General features: G+C 35.0%; 1 protein-coding gene across 1 annotated transcript in view; it reads right to left on the bottom strand.

Moving 5' to 3' along the window:
• LOC112451711 (cAMP-specific 3',5'-cyclic phosphodiesterase, isoforms N/G) overlaps positions 1–17,868 on the bottom strand; it is a 315,563-nt gene that overhangs the window by 282,880 nt on the left and 14,815 nt on the right. The gene's annotated exons all lie outside the window — the stretch shown is intronic.

Raw genomic sequence — 17,868 nt, forward strand, 5'->3', positions numbered from 1 at the left:
ACCGAAACTCAACGTATTGTTTGGTACATGTATTAATTTTCATAGAGTTCTATACTTTTAAAGTATAATAGCTTAATTCTTATGCATGAGAAACTTAATTGTAGTATATATAGTGTACAGTGTACATTAAGAAGCGCTACTTTATTAAAATTAGAAGCAGTGTTATTAATTTCTACGAAACTATAACTATTTCCGAAGGATTTAATTCTTATGCATGAAAAGCTTATTCATGTTCGGATATATAATACATATTAAAAACACAATTATTAAAATTAACCTTAATACTCTTTCATTCAAATAATCTTTCAGTGAATGCTCAAAAATTCATTGCTAAATTCGTAGCATTATACTGTGATTAAATTTTTAAATATAACGCTGGGTATGTTATATAAAAAATAAATGAAAAAATAAATAAAAAAAACTATTTTTTCCATGTTACCCTTTTACCCTTGTTGTGAAATGTTTTCCATTTTACCTTTAATACTTTTGTATTCAAATATAATTTTTTAAAAAATCACGTGTGTGCGTTGTGTACATATCGTAGAGAATTAAAATATAAAAAACCAATTTCATCTACTGCTAGTTAGTAACATATATCACGTTAAACATATCATTGTAAACATAAGTTAACCCGTGAAGTATAAGTTTAATTTAAAGACTTTGCAAATGCTTTACGAGTTAAACTAATAGTCAACACTAAATGGTCTACGTAAAGAAAAAAATTTCTTATGAAAATATAAAGTTAACCGGCGCCAGAATATAATTAAAATGTGATAAAACATGCCATGAATTTAAAATAATTTAAGCACCCCCAGCCTTATAAGAAAAAAAACTTTTTACGCGCGCACGCGAAAAGATTAACATCAATAAATCCCGAGATAATGAAAACACGATAAAACGCACAATCGTTCATAATGATTTCCGGACCACTTTTCCCTTTTTTTAAATAATTGGAGAGATTCTTTGAAATTCTCGAGCAATCTTGTTCGCGCGATATTATACACGCAGAGATGGATGTAATTAGTACTCGTCTGACTCGCTCCCTTTTTCCCTCAAACCCAACAAGATTCATTCGAACACATCCGCGCGTGCAGAAATGTTCGCTGGACTTTAATTAAGGTAATAATTTATTGCGAGGGAAAAACGAAGTTAATGATAAAACGACAGTGAAACATCAGCGAGTGTAGCATTTTAGACGGACTTAACTCGGGTTTCGATATTATAAATTAAGTGAAATGCAGGAGATTGGACGAAGAATGGAACAAAAGCTTGTCGTCCGAACGTAATACTTTTGGAAAATTGTTAATTACCTCGCATAAGATGTAACTGCATTATTTAATATTTCAATAGCAACAAGTAGCAGCGACACAGATAACGACGCGACGCTTCGACGAATTCTAATTTTGTAACCAATAAATTTGCGTCGTTTGAGAAGACATTACATAATTCAGAACATGAATATTGTATTATCTCATTATGCAACAAAGTGGAGATGACAGTTAAAAAAAAAAACGTGAAAATAGAGGAAAGAAGGATAATGATTATAAAGATTTTGTAACTTTATTATGGCCGCCTACGTTGTTACATTTTTATCATGGAAAAATAAAACATATGAATCTACTTTTAATACAGTCGACATCATATTTCTACAATTTCACAAAGTAAAGTATAAATTAATAAGAATATATATTTCTATGAAATCGGTATACCTTCAAGTGCAAATTTAAAATATCTTTTTCCAACTAAATATATCCAAGTGTGAATATTATATGTATTAATAATTGTGAATACCTATCTTTAAAATAATTTTTTCATACATTAATATAATTCTTGTTCTAAATTCCTGCAGTATTTATAATAACTTTTTCAAATATACAATATTAAATCTCACATCTGAGCACGGAAAAATTAATCACGAATTGTAATCCATTTTTATTCATCCACTAATCGTCACGTGTTACAAGAAAAGCCAACCAATCCCAAACAGTTTCGCCCATCGATTTATTTTCTTCCCACCCTAATTTAAGGATCGCTACGTCGTCGTGGCAATGACCCACGCAAGTTTATTAGAAGATTGACGTGAAGGGATGCGAGCTCCTTCACTCTTCAAACATTTATTATCCCACACGAAATACGACATGCGCGAATATTACTAGAAGAAATAGGAAATACGAGGGAATCCGTGTGATAAGAGTTGCCGTATAAATTTATGTTTGCGATATATCTTGCAGTTTCGTCGATTTCAGAGCTCTATACAACCTTCGGATTTTTTTTATCGCTTATGCTGTCATCGTCAATGTGTCATATATAAAACATACAATTTCTTTCCTATTGACGCACAGATGTCACTAAGCACAATAAAATATTAAAACCTAGAATGCAAACGAAAACGCGGATTACGTCTATTGCAATATATTCGAATCTGAGAAAAACGCGTCATTTTCTTGAACGCGCGAGAGTTGTAATAACGTTTATTATCCATTTAAATAAGATTTTGTAATCTATTTCTAATTTACTTTTAAATTCCATTAAATGCAAGTGAAAGAAGCAATAAAAAAATTATAATACAGTCACACACACACACACACACACACACACACACACACACACACACACACACTGTGCGCGATAATGATCGCTTTGTCTCTGTCTTATCTCATAGGATCACGTCATGTCAGACCAATTCGAATCAATACCAGTCTGCACACATGAGTACCGCCGTTCTGCGTATTGTAGGCTCGATTAAAGGAGCACTTCTGTAATTATTGAGAAATACGGTCTGCAATATCCCATCTAAAATAAACCAACAACGAAAAAAGAAATTATCGAAAGAAGAAGCACTTTCGCGTCATCTTATAAAAACTTCGCGCAAGAAAAATTCGTTTCCACAAGCGTCGAGTGAAATACCATAATAAAAAAGAAAGTGCATCGGAAGGACTTCGTATTTATTCCAACGGATTCTACCTACGGCTTGCTACAATTGACGATTAACTGTTGGTAATTCAACGGCAGACGCATTATAAACGCGAGGAAGAAACCCTATACGCGAAGAAAACTTGTCCTTCTTCGGTGACCTATGCTTACAAAGAAACGCGAAACAAAAGACATGGGAAAAGGTGATCGAATTTCGTCGCTTCTAACGACGAAGAAACTCGTAGACAATAAGAACGAAAAAGAAAGTTTTCTATCACACGTCTTAAGTTTACGGTCTGAAGAGAATGTTACCTACGCCTACGCGGTCTTTCAAGTCGGCCCCATCTTCGATCCAATTCTCTGTAATCAGATCCAATATAACTCGCGTAACCCTTCAGCAAGATGCAACGAGCTGAGTCTAATCATCGTCTAATCGGTCGACGGTTCATTTCAGAGCCGGCAATAGTTAGAGCGGCGCAATACGACCAGATAACGGATATCCTATGGACGGATGAAAAATGAAGATGGGGCGTATCGCTCGGAATTATTAATTTTTTTAAAAAAAGGAGCTATCTCTCAGCAAATCGATAAGAGAATTAAGAATCCGTAACACGGATAATAACGGGATGAGATCTGACAGGAGAAATAGAGGATGTTCTTTCTCTCGTATGATTCATGAAGTATTTCATGAACGTAGAGAATTTATCAACTGTGACAGACAAAAATCAAGAATAACTTTTGTATAAGACGGAATACAATTAAATGCGAAAATCGGATATATCGTACTATCGCTTGCCGCCAAATCAATTTATAACAACTTACTTACTTGTAGCAATTAGCGCCCTGCCCTGCGAAACAGAAAAATATTTATCTTAGATTGTATGTAAAAAAAAAGTGCAAACGACTGAGGGAAAAGAATCCTACGCTACGGTTCTCCAATTGATGAAACAATACATCAATAACATGCATACTTTTCTTTTTCACGCACACAGCAATTAGAATAGAAGCGAACGAGCTTCTACGAGATATCTAAATTGAAGATCGTTTTGAATGCCAATCAGAGATCGATTTATTCTAAAAATTTGAATAAAATTTGAATACAATGTGAATAAACTTTAAATAAAATAGAACTGCTCACATATTGCGTTGCAATAATCTCCATGTATTGCAGAAAGAATTTATTGTATATTATTACAAAGGTTATAATTCAGCCTTGTTTTCCTGCGCGCAACAACTAAGAGCTCATATTATTGAGCGCGTGTGACAAACCCTTTGTCGCAACTGATTCCAGATCGTTTTACTCGGTTACGAATAATTTACATGGTAACATATGCATACCGATCGATGAGCGTGATTTTGGTGCACCGAATTCCTAGCAACAATAATGTCTAGAATTAATGCCGATAACGAATAACATATTTGGTTATTCTGTGGTTTGAATGATTGTTAGGCAACGCGCATTACTATCACAATTGACATTTATCATACGAAGCTTTCAATATATGACATCAGAGGAGGTGCCTCTTCAATAAACGACTTATTTCAACGTTGCTCGTCACCGAGAGAACATCGATTTCCGGTGTATCTCCAAAATAGAAGTTTATCCGTGATCCTGCACTCTCCGTATGGCAAAAGTGCTCGTTGGAGCTTGCAAGAGTCCATCAAAGTTTCGCCTACGGTATGCTCGATAGTGCAATCACGACGATTTACATACATACATAAACACGAACATCGCGACCGCGGCAGATGCATGGAAAACAGAATTGTATTATAATTCAGAGCCAGTTATCAAAAGGCATTATGGCTGATTTAAATTATTTGCATATCGCTTTAACCGTTTACTAAATATATCCACTGTTCCTCGACTTTCGGGAGACAAATAGTAACGTTGAGTTACACTCGGTGCTCGCGATAAGTAAATTATAACTCCGAACACACGTTAATTATGGAACTGATTGAGCTGCAGTTGCTTATCGCTCTAGAACAATATTGCCGAACGCGATACGAACTCTTCGATGTTCTCTACAAGCCTGCGACAAGGTGCATACCAATGAGTCGTAACAAAGGCGAGTGCTGTGCTGCATCGTTCCTACCTGCACGTGAGCGCAAACCGAGAATCTGTATTGTAACGCGCGTACGTAAGGTCGAGCGTATTCAACGGAGTTAACGATAAAGTTCCTATACGGGCAGGACGTGAATAAAGCGCTTAATGACAATCGCCATTTGTGACTTCGGCACTTTGCCGGAAAATTGTATAGCATTATAGAACGTATAGAGAACTTATAGAACGTTTGACATGAGATATTAAGTGTGGCGACCTGCGCGCGATTAGTTGCAATTGTTTAAAAGATAAACAGTAGAAAGAAACAAAAATACAGTTTCTGATTCATTTGGGGTTGTTAAGCAAAGCATTTATAGACAAAATCATGAATAGCTTTACTAGACCACTCGAATGTCAGCATATTCTGGTTACTTATAGAAAGACAGTTTTATGTGTTTTGCCTGCGAAACAACATTGAAATATGTGCTAAATTTTGGTAAAACATTTTCTCTTATAAAAAAGTTTAATTTTATCATAGACATAATTTTGTAACTTAAATTCAATTGCTGTGAACAAATTTCTGTCTATATTTCATCTATTATACACATGCAAAATGTTTACTAATGTTACAATCTTAATATCTTAATTTGCTTTCATAAATTATTTCCATATATTACTGTTTTCTTCCATTCTAATCTTTCTTGTGATCTACATTAAAAATTAATATTTTATAGAAAAAAACGTAGATATACCATAATTTAATTTACTTAAGTATAGACTAGACCTATAAACCGCAGTCAGGCTTCACTTGTTACAAGCCGCTGAATACAAATACATGCTGAATCACTGATGGCACGATTTTTCACTCAGAAAGGTAATCTTCCGAATTAGTCTTTGAATAAAATAAAGCGTTATTCGACACGATCCTCGCTACCGTCATTTTAGAAAAGAAAAAGAGAAATTTAGTCTGCAAATTAATGAGTGATGTAATTTCTTGTACGTTCATTATAAATTTCGCGATATTTTCCGTCTCGTTTGATCGTTTCGATGGAACTGTGTGACTACTAGCCCGAAACTCGAACAGCGCAAAGTAGTTAACACCGCGTGATGTTTAAAAGTACTTAATTCCCTGTTGTAATTTAATTATACAACACCAAGTTAGTTACGCGACTGTGTTCACATGTAAATATACTTATTTGACATTTTAGAAGGTTGATGGCTAAAGCTAACACTTTTAGTGTTTGCGATAGAAACTATAACGTGCTATTTTCTGCTTATATATCAAGTTCCACGATCTAAAAACAAAGACTTGTGAATTCGTACCGAATAAATATTATTCCATTCTCTCAAAAAATACAGAGAAATTAAGAACGTATAAAATGCAAGTCGATATCTCAGATTTTCATCCTATCTTAATTTTTTACTTTTCCCTTTAATTATATTCGTATTTTATATATATTTTTTACTTGCCTCTTTTTTCAGTTTCAAAAAATGCTTCAACGTTACAAAATAAAAAGAAATCGCTTTTCAATCATTCGTTTCACTATCATCATCACAAAACTGCTGTTTGCCCGCAAAAAAATCCGTAAAAAAGACGCATCCCCTCGGGAAATCAAACAACTGAACCGAAGTGATGCCATTTCCAATTTCCTAAAAAAAGGGAAGCCAATGGAAATCGTGTCGGTCCTTCCATTTACCCATGAGTACTAAGAAGACCATATAAAGAGAAAATATGTCTTCATGGACTGCTAAATAATAATATATGCGACACATTCGCAATAACGGCAAGTACAATTGGCTTTAATTACTACAATCATATATTACATATTTATGCAATTAATTAGTTATTTAAAATATAATTATCTGTAATCGCGTAACGTAATTTGTCATAACTGCAAAATACTATAATCTTCGTTGGCAAACGACACAAATAGTTTTGTTTAACATTAAATCGATTAATTAATAATTATTGATGTAAATGGAAGTACTTATATAGTATTAAAAAATTGACATATACATTAAACGTATTAACACAACTATTCAACTATTTAATATGTAATTTTGCTATTATTTGCTATTTGCTAATGTTAACCAGGGCGCGATGTAATTTGTAAAATAAAATAAACATACTTTATCTCGCACTGTTATCTGTTGCAATTCAAATACCCCATCAAAACTGGCATATACTTCGCGCTCCATCAGTGCATGTGAGAGTTGGGGCGTAACACTATGCAATTAACCATATTGCTAGCCGTCATTATTCATTGCAGATATATCAGCGATAATAGCTTTGCCGAAGAGCACGACCGATGCGTGAGAATTGCGTATTTAAAGAGTTAAAATCACAATATTACAATATCGATAAAATTGCAAATATGCAGCAATCAAATTTTGTGACAGCAATAATTGCTTTTATTATATATGTATACTCACGTACAATATTGCTCCAAATTTATTAGAAAGTAAAATATTATTTAAAAAATTATACGCTTTTATAAAATTTCATGATGTTCAATTTTCAGTATTTAAAATTTTTCAATTGTATGGATGATGAATTTCTCAGATCTTGCAACATTCAATAGCACGAAATATATTAATTATTAAATCTAAAATTTGTAATAACAAAAAAGTAAAAATAAAATACCTTTAATTCGTTTAAAATAATCGAAAACAAAGTGGTTGTTCTTAATCAAGATTAGTATTTCGGTAATCGATCAAGATCAATTAGTTTTATACTTGCTTGCTATAATACAGTATTGTTCGCAATGTGTATTCCCTGCAGTAAACAAATCACACAAATTAAACCCTGTCTTTTTCTTGCACAGAGCTTAAAAGCTTCATACAATATATTGTATATCCAAGCAGATATTGCGAACATACTGTTGAACATGCCAAGAGCGTGTGTTAGATTCTAGGCATTTAAAAAGGAAAAGATTGTGGAATTCCATTTAGCCGCAGAAACAATTTTATATGTAAAATATAAGTTGTTTTATATTTATATTAAAATAAAATAAAAATTACTTTACACGAGAGCCGCGCTGTGACTGTGCTTTCCTATTACCATGTGAATTTCGATGTATCACGCCGTAACGGTAAATTATTTCGAATTATATCGATAAATGAATGCACCGCGTGCATTGTTTTACGACAGACTGAACCATATAAATTGCATCGTTGCTGATACTTCGAATGCCAATTGTGATAACTGTTTTCGCAATCACGTCGAAACGAAATAACGAACGAATGCATCCTTGTCATTGCGCTTGAATTATAGATACCCTTTATTATAGGCACGCGCTGTACGTTAAGTCTATTTTTAACGTTTGAAAATAAACAATGCATGATTCACTAAAGGTCTAAAGATATCGAGTAACGCAAACGTTTTTGATGTGTGCACGTAAATTAGCTGATTGGAAGGCTGTACGTAAAGCTGTTTTGAATGGAAGCTGAAGCGAATTAAATGTTATATAAAGCCTTAATTGCATTAACCGCTATAGCATCATGAATATCGCATTAAGTAAGGGTATGCGAATATCTAAATGCATACATTGAACCTCTTAAGTGGGGAGAGAGCAACTAGAATTTCTGCACGGATCTTACTTGTCGCGAATTACTAGGAAAATTACATTAAGACGTTGCATGCGCAACGGCAGTTATAACCGTTTAAACGATTCTTGCCTATAGATACGGAACCACGATTATTAAATTGAATGGTATGACAATTAAGATACGACGATACGAACAATATGCAATATAAACCTATAAATGGATGAAAATAAGTAATTGGAAAAAGATTTCTAATTAGAATTCAGACTTTTCTTATGTATTTTTACTTCTTTTGTAATATAAAAAAAACTAAATTTTATAATTTCTTAATAAATCTCTTTAAAAAAGTAATAATGAACAAATTGTAGCGTTAGATCAAGCATTACACGTAATAAATATTATAGATGTTTATTCTCGCCCAAAGTCTCTGCTTTAACGCGACAGAATTGTAACTCTATTTTCTCACGTTAAGCTACGTACGCGGCATTCTGAGGATTCAGTCTTTGCAAAATTCATACCGTCCCATGACTAGAAATTCAAAATACAGACAAGGTATTTTCCATAAAAGAGAATGAGAAATGTACGGATTCAGATAAAAGAAACGGGATTTTAATAGGATACGTAAAACCATCTTCGATTTCGTGGTAATCGTACGCATGCAACGTAGCTAAAAAAGAACAATAACTGATTCACGCAGAACAGGAAGCAATTAACGTGTACAATCGTTCTCGGAGAAAGAAATCAAATTGTTTCACTCAACCATCCGATGATGAAAACTCCGATGTAAAACTTTCTTTCCATCAGTAGAAATCCTCTAACTTGCTTAATATCGATGCTAATGCGTGATATTTTAAAATAACGATTCTTTAAACAATTTTACAATTAACGAAATTAATCGAAATTTAACAGATAATAATGTAAAATGTTGCGGATAAATATATCATCTCTATTAATATTTCTCTGCAATTTATTCTTTTTTCCTTTAAAAAAAATATTATACTACTGCTTGAAATTAATCGCCGTATCAATCTGTAAAGTTTTTCCTTCCTATACGCGAAATATTCGGGCGAATAAAAAATACGTCCGAAAATTCGTGCAGTATTAACAACTTGTTTCAATGCAACTTCCATAAATATATGTCAAAATCTTTTGATAAATTGCACAATGAATTGTACATGATTTATATTTTATTCGTTCGGTATTGTTCTGCGTGTAATTTGGTTACAAGATATTTACGAGAATAAGTACGTCGAAAGAAATTTTAATATACAATACGCTGTTGTCGATTAATTTTGTATGCGTTCACATATTCGGACGAATGATGCACGCGTTCGATGGCCAACGAAATCATAAAAATGAGGAAAAACAAAAATATCATTCCAAGGCTTCAACAGTCGCATGTTAACCTTGCGCAAATCCTAGGACAGCGTCACATATTTCCACGCTTCGGAATATGCTACGTAACAGTCACGCAACGTTTTCACATTGTCGCATACCTAACTCACTGCACGAGTTTCCGTTTTGATTCCTTTAGGTTCTCGTGATTACATTATTTCATTTCTGAATACTTTGGGAAGCGCTTCCAAACCGTATACTTAAGCGAGAAATTGTTCGGAGCAATATCGGACAGCGGAGCAATCTCATTAGAACATAATGGATTCTCAACTTAGGTCTTGACCCCTGCAACAAAATTGGTACTAGCACGCGAGAAAACCGTCCAAGAAAGGAAAAATCAGATTGTTTCCAGTGGATGATCAATATTTAATCTTATCTCGTCAGTTCCATTTTAGTTTTTCAAAGATATTATATGTCATCTGCACAAGCTAATTTTTTTGCATAAATACAGCAGAAATATAGAGAAAACAATACAACGAATGAAATTACTTGTTGATGTAATATCAAATGCACAGAATCAAATATGTACCGTCATTTCGAAAGAAATGCTTCAAGTCGGACAATCGTTCTACTGATTTGTCTGCGGAGAGTTGTATAAACAAGATCTTGATCGTATTTGTTCCAATACTTCTACATGTCTCTAATATTTGCGAGGAGCACCGTAAAAAGAAACGATTTACGTCAATCCGTCGTAAATAGTTACGGAGATTCGGATCGAGCCGCGTGATGGAACGCATGCATCGAAACAGTATCGTTACGTCTATAGAGCGCCATATTTTTTCAGAACGTAATCGGCGCCACGAAAATTCAACGAATGATACGCCATCACGCAATGCACTAACGATATTTTCCACGCTTAATCCGCGAGCGACGGCACGTAAATTCACTATGCAAAAAATAGCTAGAAAACTGGCGAATTATCTTGAACTCGGCGAAATAATGCATGCAGTGTTTATCTCGCGACGGGTGAACGTGCCCGTTTTATCGCGAGCACCGAAACTGAAGTGACGTGAAAGGTCGATATTTGCTTTGCGAGTTAAGAGGAAAGGCTCAAAAACAAAGCAATCTACGCGCGAAGGAAACGCGCAATTATAAAATGCACAATAAAAATTCTAAATTTATCAAAGAGAACAAAAGAGATTTTGTTTTCCAATTAATTTAATTTCCAATAAATTATCATTGCTACCTCTACCAAAATGTGTCGACAATCATGAGAATATCTATGAAATATACGAAAACTGTCCTCACACACATTTTCCATTATATAATATATATAGTTTTATATACAAAATTGTGTCATATCAGATATCTAGAGAATAAAATTCTCATTATAAGATTAGAATCTCTAGTAGATATCCGTCGTATTAATTTGTAGATAACTCAATATAACTTTTCAATACAATTCAACGTATAAATATTAAATTTATCGCAGTGTTATAATCACGAAATTCAGCGGCATTATTACAAATTTAATTTATACCACATTAGAATAAGTGTAGTCTTTTTTATGTGAACCGCTATAGAGCCGTCACAATTAACAAATCACATTACACAAATATCCGTCGTTTCTTTTTCACAGAATAATTAACTGGAGCTGAAAACTTTTCGAATCTAAAGCTTGCTGGAGTTCAAACAACTGCAAGTTTGTTCGCCACAAGCAACTCTCTTTCTTGAGAAAAGTTACGCCAATTAAGACACTTCTGTGATCGGATTCCAATGGCATTCTGCTCGAAACTTATAAATGGATCTTTCGTGGGTCTAGCTCTAGGGAAACAACCTGGAAAACGAGAATTACACATCGTTCTTCGCGCGAAAATGGTCAGCTGGTTTTGTTGACCATCGTGTATTTTTCACGCGCAACAATGAGGCTGTTCGGAAAAGGCGTTTTACGTATAAAGATGGAGAAAAGAAAATATGACACGAAGGTGTCTGAATCGATTTTACAGGTCGAATCGGTGACCTGGATATACACGACATGATAATGCATTAAATCGTATATTTAGAAGATGATAAGAAAGATTTTTATCCATGTAAGAATTTGAGAATATTTGTTCGAGTCCGTGTTTTATTGCATACCACATATTTTCTCGCATGAGTAATGCAAATTAAATAATTCTCATTGTAAATCTGTCTAACTAGAGTGCCAATTATAAGCTTCATTAATTATGAATGGAATAAATTTAACAAGAGGTGACACACGCCGCATTTCAAAGCGGATCGAATTTTAATTTGTCAACAAAACAAAATCGATGTTCGCATTTTCGCGGCGATGCATTCGACAATCACGCCAATTCTCCGCGATACATACGTCACAACACGACTGCTACGTGCAAAGCAATTATTAATAAAAACGGAAAATGCGAAATTTCGAAATGCGCACTGCGGCGCAAGGCTATCACAAGCGTAATTCATAGTGTTTCAACTCGCAGGTTATCATACCGTCGCGTCGCGGCCGCGACGAAACTGCGTGCCGCTATAAAATAGAGTCCTTGTTCCATTACTGCGGAACGGCAGAAGAAAAATAACTAAAAAAAAAAAAAAAGAGAGTCGTGACTCCGCGCAGGCAAAGCAGAAAGAAATACGAAACTTTGCTCAAAGAAACTTCTTCCCCGTTTGTCCTGAGCTATAGCGCGACAAGAAATGCAGATAACTCCCACGACTGCCGTCGCAACGTTGAGAAGAATTCGCGGTAGGATAAAAATAGTATCACTATTGAACACAATAATGCACGTAAATCTATAAGTATGCAATATGTAATATGTGTTCGCAAATCTAAATATATTATGAAACAAACAATTATATCAAAATTAGTTTCCTGTCAGAAATAGTTCATTTAAAAGAATGAAGTATTTTTCAGTACTTACACCTAAAAACAAAATTATATAAAATTTCACAAATTGTAACGAAATTTGCCAAAACTTTTCCTCGCGCCCTTTCAAAATGGAAATGCGTGGAAAAGATTTTCATTACTTTTTTTTCAATTTCTCTATGCTGTCATTCACTCAATCATGCTTATTCTAGAAAAGCTTTTTCGCTTTGAACGTTCAAAGGTAGAGCAACCTGATTTCAAGAAGCTTATTACACGCAGAATTCTCTCTAATATTGTACGGCGTTATGAAGCGAAGTATTAAATTAATTAAGTAGAAAGTATAATTGTCCCGTGGTCGATTCCTTAAAGGCAATTTTGCGCAAAGTATATACCCCAGAACCACTGAATAACCTTTCGATATTCTTTCTCGATGTGACCGCTGTGTAAAATCATCCGAAGCAATTTAATGAAGTCGAGTTCCACAATGCAACCTCGTTGACGGCTAACTTTCGAAATTCAACTTTTTAATTATTGTGAAACTTTATTTTATATATATATGTTAATTTGTGACCATAAAATCAACATTTCTCTTTGAAAGAGATTTAGTAAGAAAAGAGGAAACGGATAAAAGAAAGCAATATTATTTAAATATTAAGATAATACATAGATATGCAAAAAAGTAATACTCGAGGAATAAAAATTCGAAAAACGGTAAAGTGTTTTATAATATTTCAGGCTTCTGAAATATGCCACGACCAATTTTGTTGTCCGTTCCTAACATGAAAAAAAAAACAATAACGACCGCCGACGAGAGATATGACCCCCCATTAATAAAGTGTCAGAAATAATAGAGGCAGGAATTTCTTTCAAAGAGCGTGTTAATTTGTACACTTTCATGTCTCGAGACAGTTAGGCCTCGATTAATGTATTTATCATGCAAAAAATCATGGGTTTCTATCCTTCGCGCTTCTATCTTTCCTTGCGTGAAAAAAATTAGAAAAGCTGCGATCAAAAGTTGTTATACTATAAACGTTATATTTCGAAAATGGTGATAGCTCGCAAAATCGCTATTACGATTGCCCAAAGCAACGATGATTCACGCTCGAAGAAATTCAATCGTTTGCGCCGAGCTGGAAATCGTACCAAAACCCAACTAGGCGCTTTGTCCATTTTACTTACAATACATACACTGCACTTCTAGTTCGCATTTAAACGGGAATCCATTTCTAGGGATTGCGCAATTACGCAAATTGGATCTCTTCTCTTTATTCTCCAGACTCGAATCGCTTTCCACGCAATGCGTGATGTATTGTACTTTCGCGAAAGAAGCAATCGAGCTTCGCACTTCAATGTCCGGGAATCATATCCTTTTCGTGCGACGGGATCGTATCGTATAATACGTTTACGATCGGTTCAGTTTACGACGAAAGTAATGTGCTTGCTGCATCAGTTCTACAATGCGAGCGCTGTCTTTTACAGTACGCTACAATCGGTTCTCGGTATTTTCGAGAAATAGAGCAATGAGACCTCTTTTAGCACGTCGCACTTCAATTTACTTCATTCAATCGTCTAGCGTAATAATTTTCCTTCGCTCGATGTCGCGTCCAAATTGTTACGTATATCAAATAAAAAATATTTTTCTAAAAAATAACGAACGCGTAACAAAACTTTCCAAGTGGAATTGATTCATCGATACAATTATTTCGGGCACAAAAGCGTGATTTAATAACTTCCAGAAAAAAACTTCGCGCAAAAATCTTCGGTTTTTTATCTCAATTTCGCACGCAAATCACATTAGTTTCGCTCGGTACTCTCGATCAGGACGACCGTCTTCATCCTAACCATCGTCCGGATCAACGAATACCAATTCCCAAGATTTCCCATGTGTTTTCTCGTCAAACTTTTCTCCAGAATTTATCTCCGTTGCAGAAAAAGAATATAACAATCTTCCGATGTTAAAATCGGAGATAAGACAATTCAAGTCATTTCTGATTACCGTCAAATTACCTCAAAATAACATTCACTCAACAAACAAAACTTTGATCTGTATTCTCGATTGATCTGCATTTTTTAATGTTAAATTAATTTGTTTAACTCTATAGCATGTTTGACATTTAATACATGTGTCTAATTCTTACTTTACAGTGGCTTTGAATACATTTTTCGTAATAGACAAAAAATCAAATTCAAATTTAACAGTTATATTCAGTGATATGAAAAATGTAGTGTTAGATACGAATCTATTTTAAATAAAATCTTACAAGAGTCAAATTTAGAATCCAGAAACTTTAAACAGGAGCAAGAATACGGACTTTCATGTTCGTTGTGTGTATCGCTTGTAGTAAGAAAGTTGGAAAATGGAAAAGTTTTCGATGTAGGAAAAAGTTATCGAGGTATACACAAGATGTATGGTACAATGTTCACGTATGATTCCTTATACGTCTAGGCACGTCAAGTAAGTACAATAAAACTTGTCTAAAGCGTGACTTCGATCATCTGTCTTTTCCGAAATCCCGTTTAATAAAGATTCATATCGAAAGATCGAAATCAGAACGTCGTGCGAGTTTCCTCGAAAAGAATCGATATCCCACAAACTATATAATTGATCCCATAAAATTATATCAATCACTTTCCAACACTAATGGATCAGCGTTCACTGAAAACCGAAATGTCGAGAAATGTTTTGTGTCGCGCGTGTCACGCGTGTCGTAATGTTTACTACTCCCTTTCTATCGCGGGCGCAAACTGTCGCAGCACGTTGCGTCCACGTCTCGCCTATTTCACGTCACACCACTCGAATTAACGGCGACGGCCGGCTCGACGACCGAGTGAGCGCCGAACGTGCAATGCGCTTTCGGCAGGCGCGGGCGTGACACGCCAGGTGGAATTCCGGCAAAGGCTCCGGGGAAACACCGCGTGACTCGCTCGTTGAAGCTCCGAAAGCTCCGTCAGCGCGCCGCAGCAACGTTTACGCGCGACTATCAGCTTTTCGGCGTAGAAGCACGCGCGACGCGACGCGACGGCGTGCGTTAGCCGGCAGGCGCGTGCGTCGTCTCTCCCGACGCGAAAACCGCGAAGAAGCCGGACACCCCCGCGGAGAGCGAAACGCGCGCGCGACCGTCCGCAAGGCCGTCACGGTCACAACAAAACGTGAGGCTGCCCACCGGGTGCCACGAGGAGTGGCAGGGTCGTGTCATCGACTCCTCGACCATTGCGACATCTTGACACTGTACGATCTAACCGCAAGCTCTAAGGATTTCAGGCTACCCAGGTGCACCAGGTTACCAAGCAACTTCTCCACGGTGGTTGAACGAATATTTATGTCAGATGGGAGAGATTCTCGCGTATTTACGAACTCACGAATATAAAAAAAATAATGAGGATATAAGCTGTCAAGAAAGTATCTCGTATAAAGAACTCTTCGTTATATCACCCCAGCTAATATTACTATGTCATGAGGTAACATTCGAAGTGATACTGGCACACCTGACAGCGGGAGCCACTACTTCGAATAAGACAACGTAACATTATATGTTCCAATAGATGATATAATGAATAATCGTTATTTCTTAATGATTTTATTATATTTTAATGACCCTTAAATTTTTTTATTCAACGTAGATATCCGCTTCATAAAAATTAATTTGTACTCGTGGCAAGAAGTAAAAAGGAATAAAAACAAATCTTTGACATCGCATTATATTTAAATTATTTGATGCAAAAATGTATAATAATATATTTTTAAAAAGTACGTTTAAAAAAGTACATTTGCCAAGAAGAAACTATATAGTCGAAATTATATTCCGTTTAGACAATTCAAACGATTGAATGGAGATTTAAATAAACGTATTAATAACTCTATTCATTAATCTAAATCTTCAGTAATTTTATCATTATTGAATTAAGTTTATCATTAAAAAATATTTCAATGCAACATTTATGACAGATTCATTCCGTCTGAAAATACATTAGAACAACATAAGTAAATAAATTATTTATTATCCAAATGAAATCATCAAATCAAATCAAAATACAGCAAATTAAATCTTTATTTAAATGGAAAGAAATTATCATGTCATCAGCAATATAATGTTTCATATCACTTGCTTCTTATTTAAAGGAATAAAATAATATGTTTATATTGATGAGGTGTCTACTTACTTGTGTCATCCTAGTATAACTGCGCTGTATTAGGGGAAATTGCGATATTACGGGAAGGCACGATGAAACATTCTCCTATCTGACATGATAAGCTGTGCTATGCTATATAATGAGGAGGATTAAATTGCTACTTTACTAACGTAGAATCTGATCCTCTGTGCTCAGGATATTATGTCATCTGAAGGTGGAGAACGTCGTCAAAATCGGAACATTTATCATTACGCTCCCTTCTTCGTTTTTCATCGTTTTTCTTATCATCGCTTTTTAAATGACTGACAGATGGTTACTTTTACAAGTCTAATAAAACTTTGTTATCGTATAGCTGCTACAATAATCGAAATATAGATCAAACTTCTCCTGCCTAATAAGAACACATATATAAGCGTGGGCCAAATTCGAGCGTTTAAACTATAACTTTCCAATTGAGTAACCTGAGAGTTATACGAGAACTACGTTGAATATCAACAAACGAAAACTGACGCAAGAACAGCTCGTTTGGTACAAGGGACATCGATTTGTGCGGGTCGATGAAAAGCTGTGTGAGCCTTACGGTCGGTAACTGTCCCAACGACAAGAGATAAAACCATCGGTCAGACTCTAGACTCTGGATACACCTAAAGCGACGAAAAGTTTTATACTCCGACCTTGCAAAAAACATATACTGAGTTACCGACCAACAAAATAATAGGAGCGACGAATAGCTAAAAAAAACTCCCGCGAGAAGATAGATTCACGCGTCTCTCTTTCTGACGTTGATAAGCGAAAGGGTTCAGAACCTGATAACGCAGTATGGCGTGCTGGAAATTATGATGATAAGCAGGAATCCAGGAATATCCCGTGATAATATATGCTAGCATAATTGATAGATTGGAGTAGCGCAAAAGTCAATTAAAATTTACTAAGATATTCTTAGATTGTTTCGTTATTTTACGTATAATATAGTCCATAATTTAGATTTTACGCCACGAATTTCAAACGCGCTGAAGTAAAACGCACTATTGAA

The sequence above is a fragment of the Temnothorax curvispinosus genome, unplaced genomic scaffold, assembly GCF_003070985.1.
Source record: "Temnothorax curvispinosus isolate PA1 unplaced genomic scaffold, ASM307098v1 QBEX01002454.1, whole genome shotgun sequence".
In the NCBI taxonomy this organism is placed as follows: Eukaryota; Metazoa; Arthropoda; class Insecta; order Hymenoptera; family Formicidae; genus Temnothorax; species Temnothorax curvispinosus.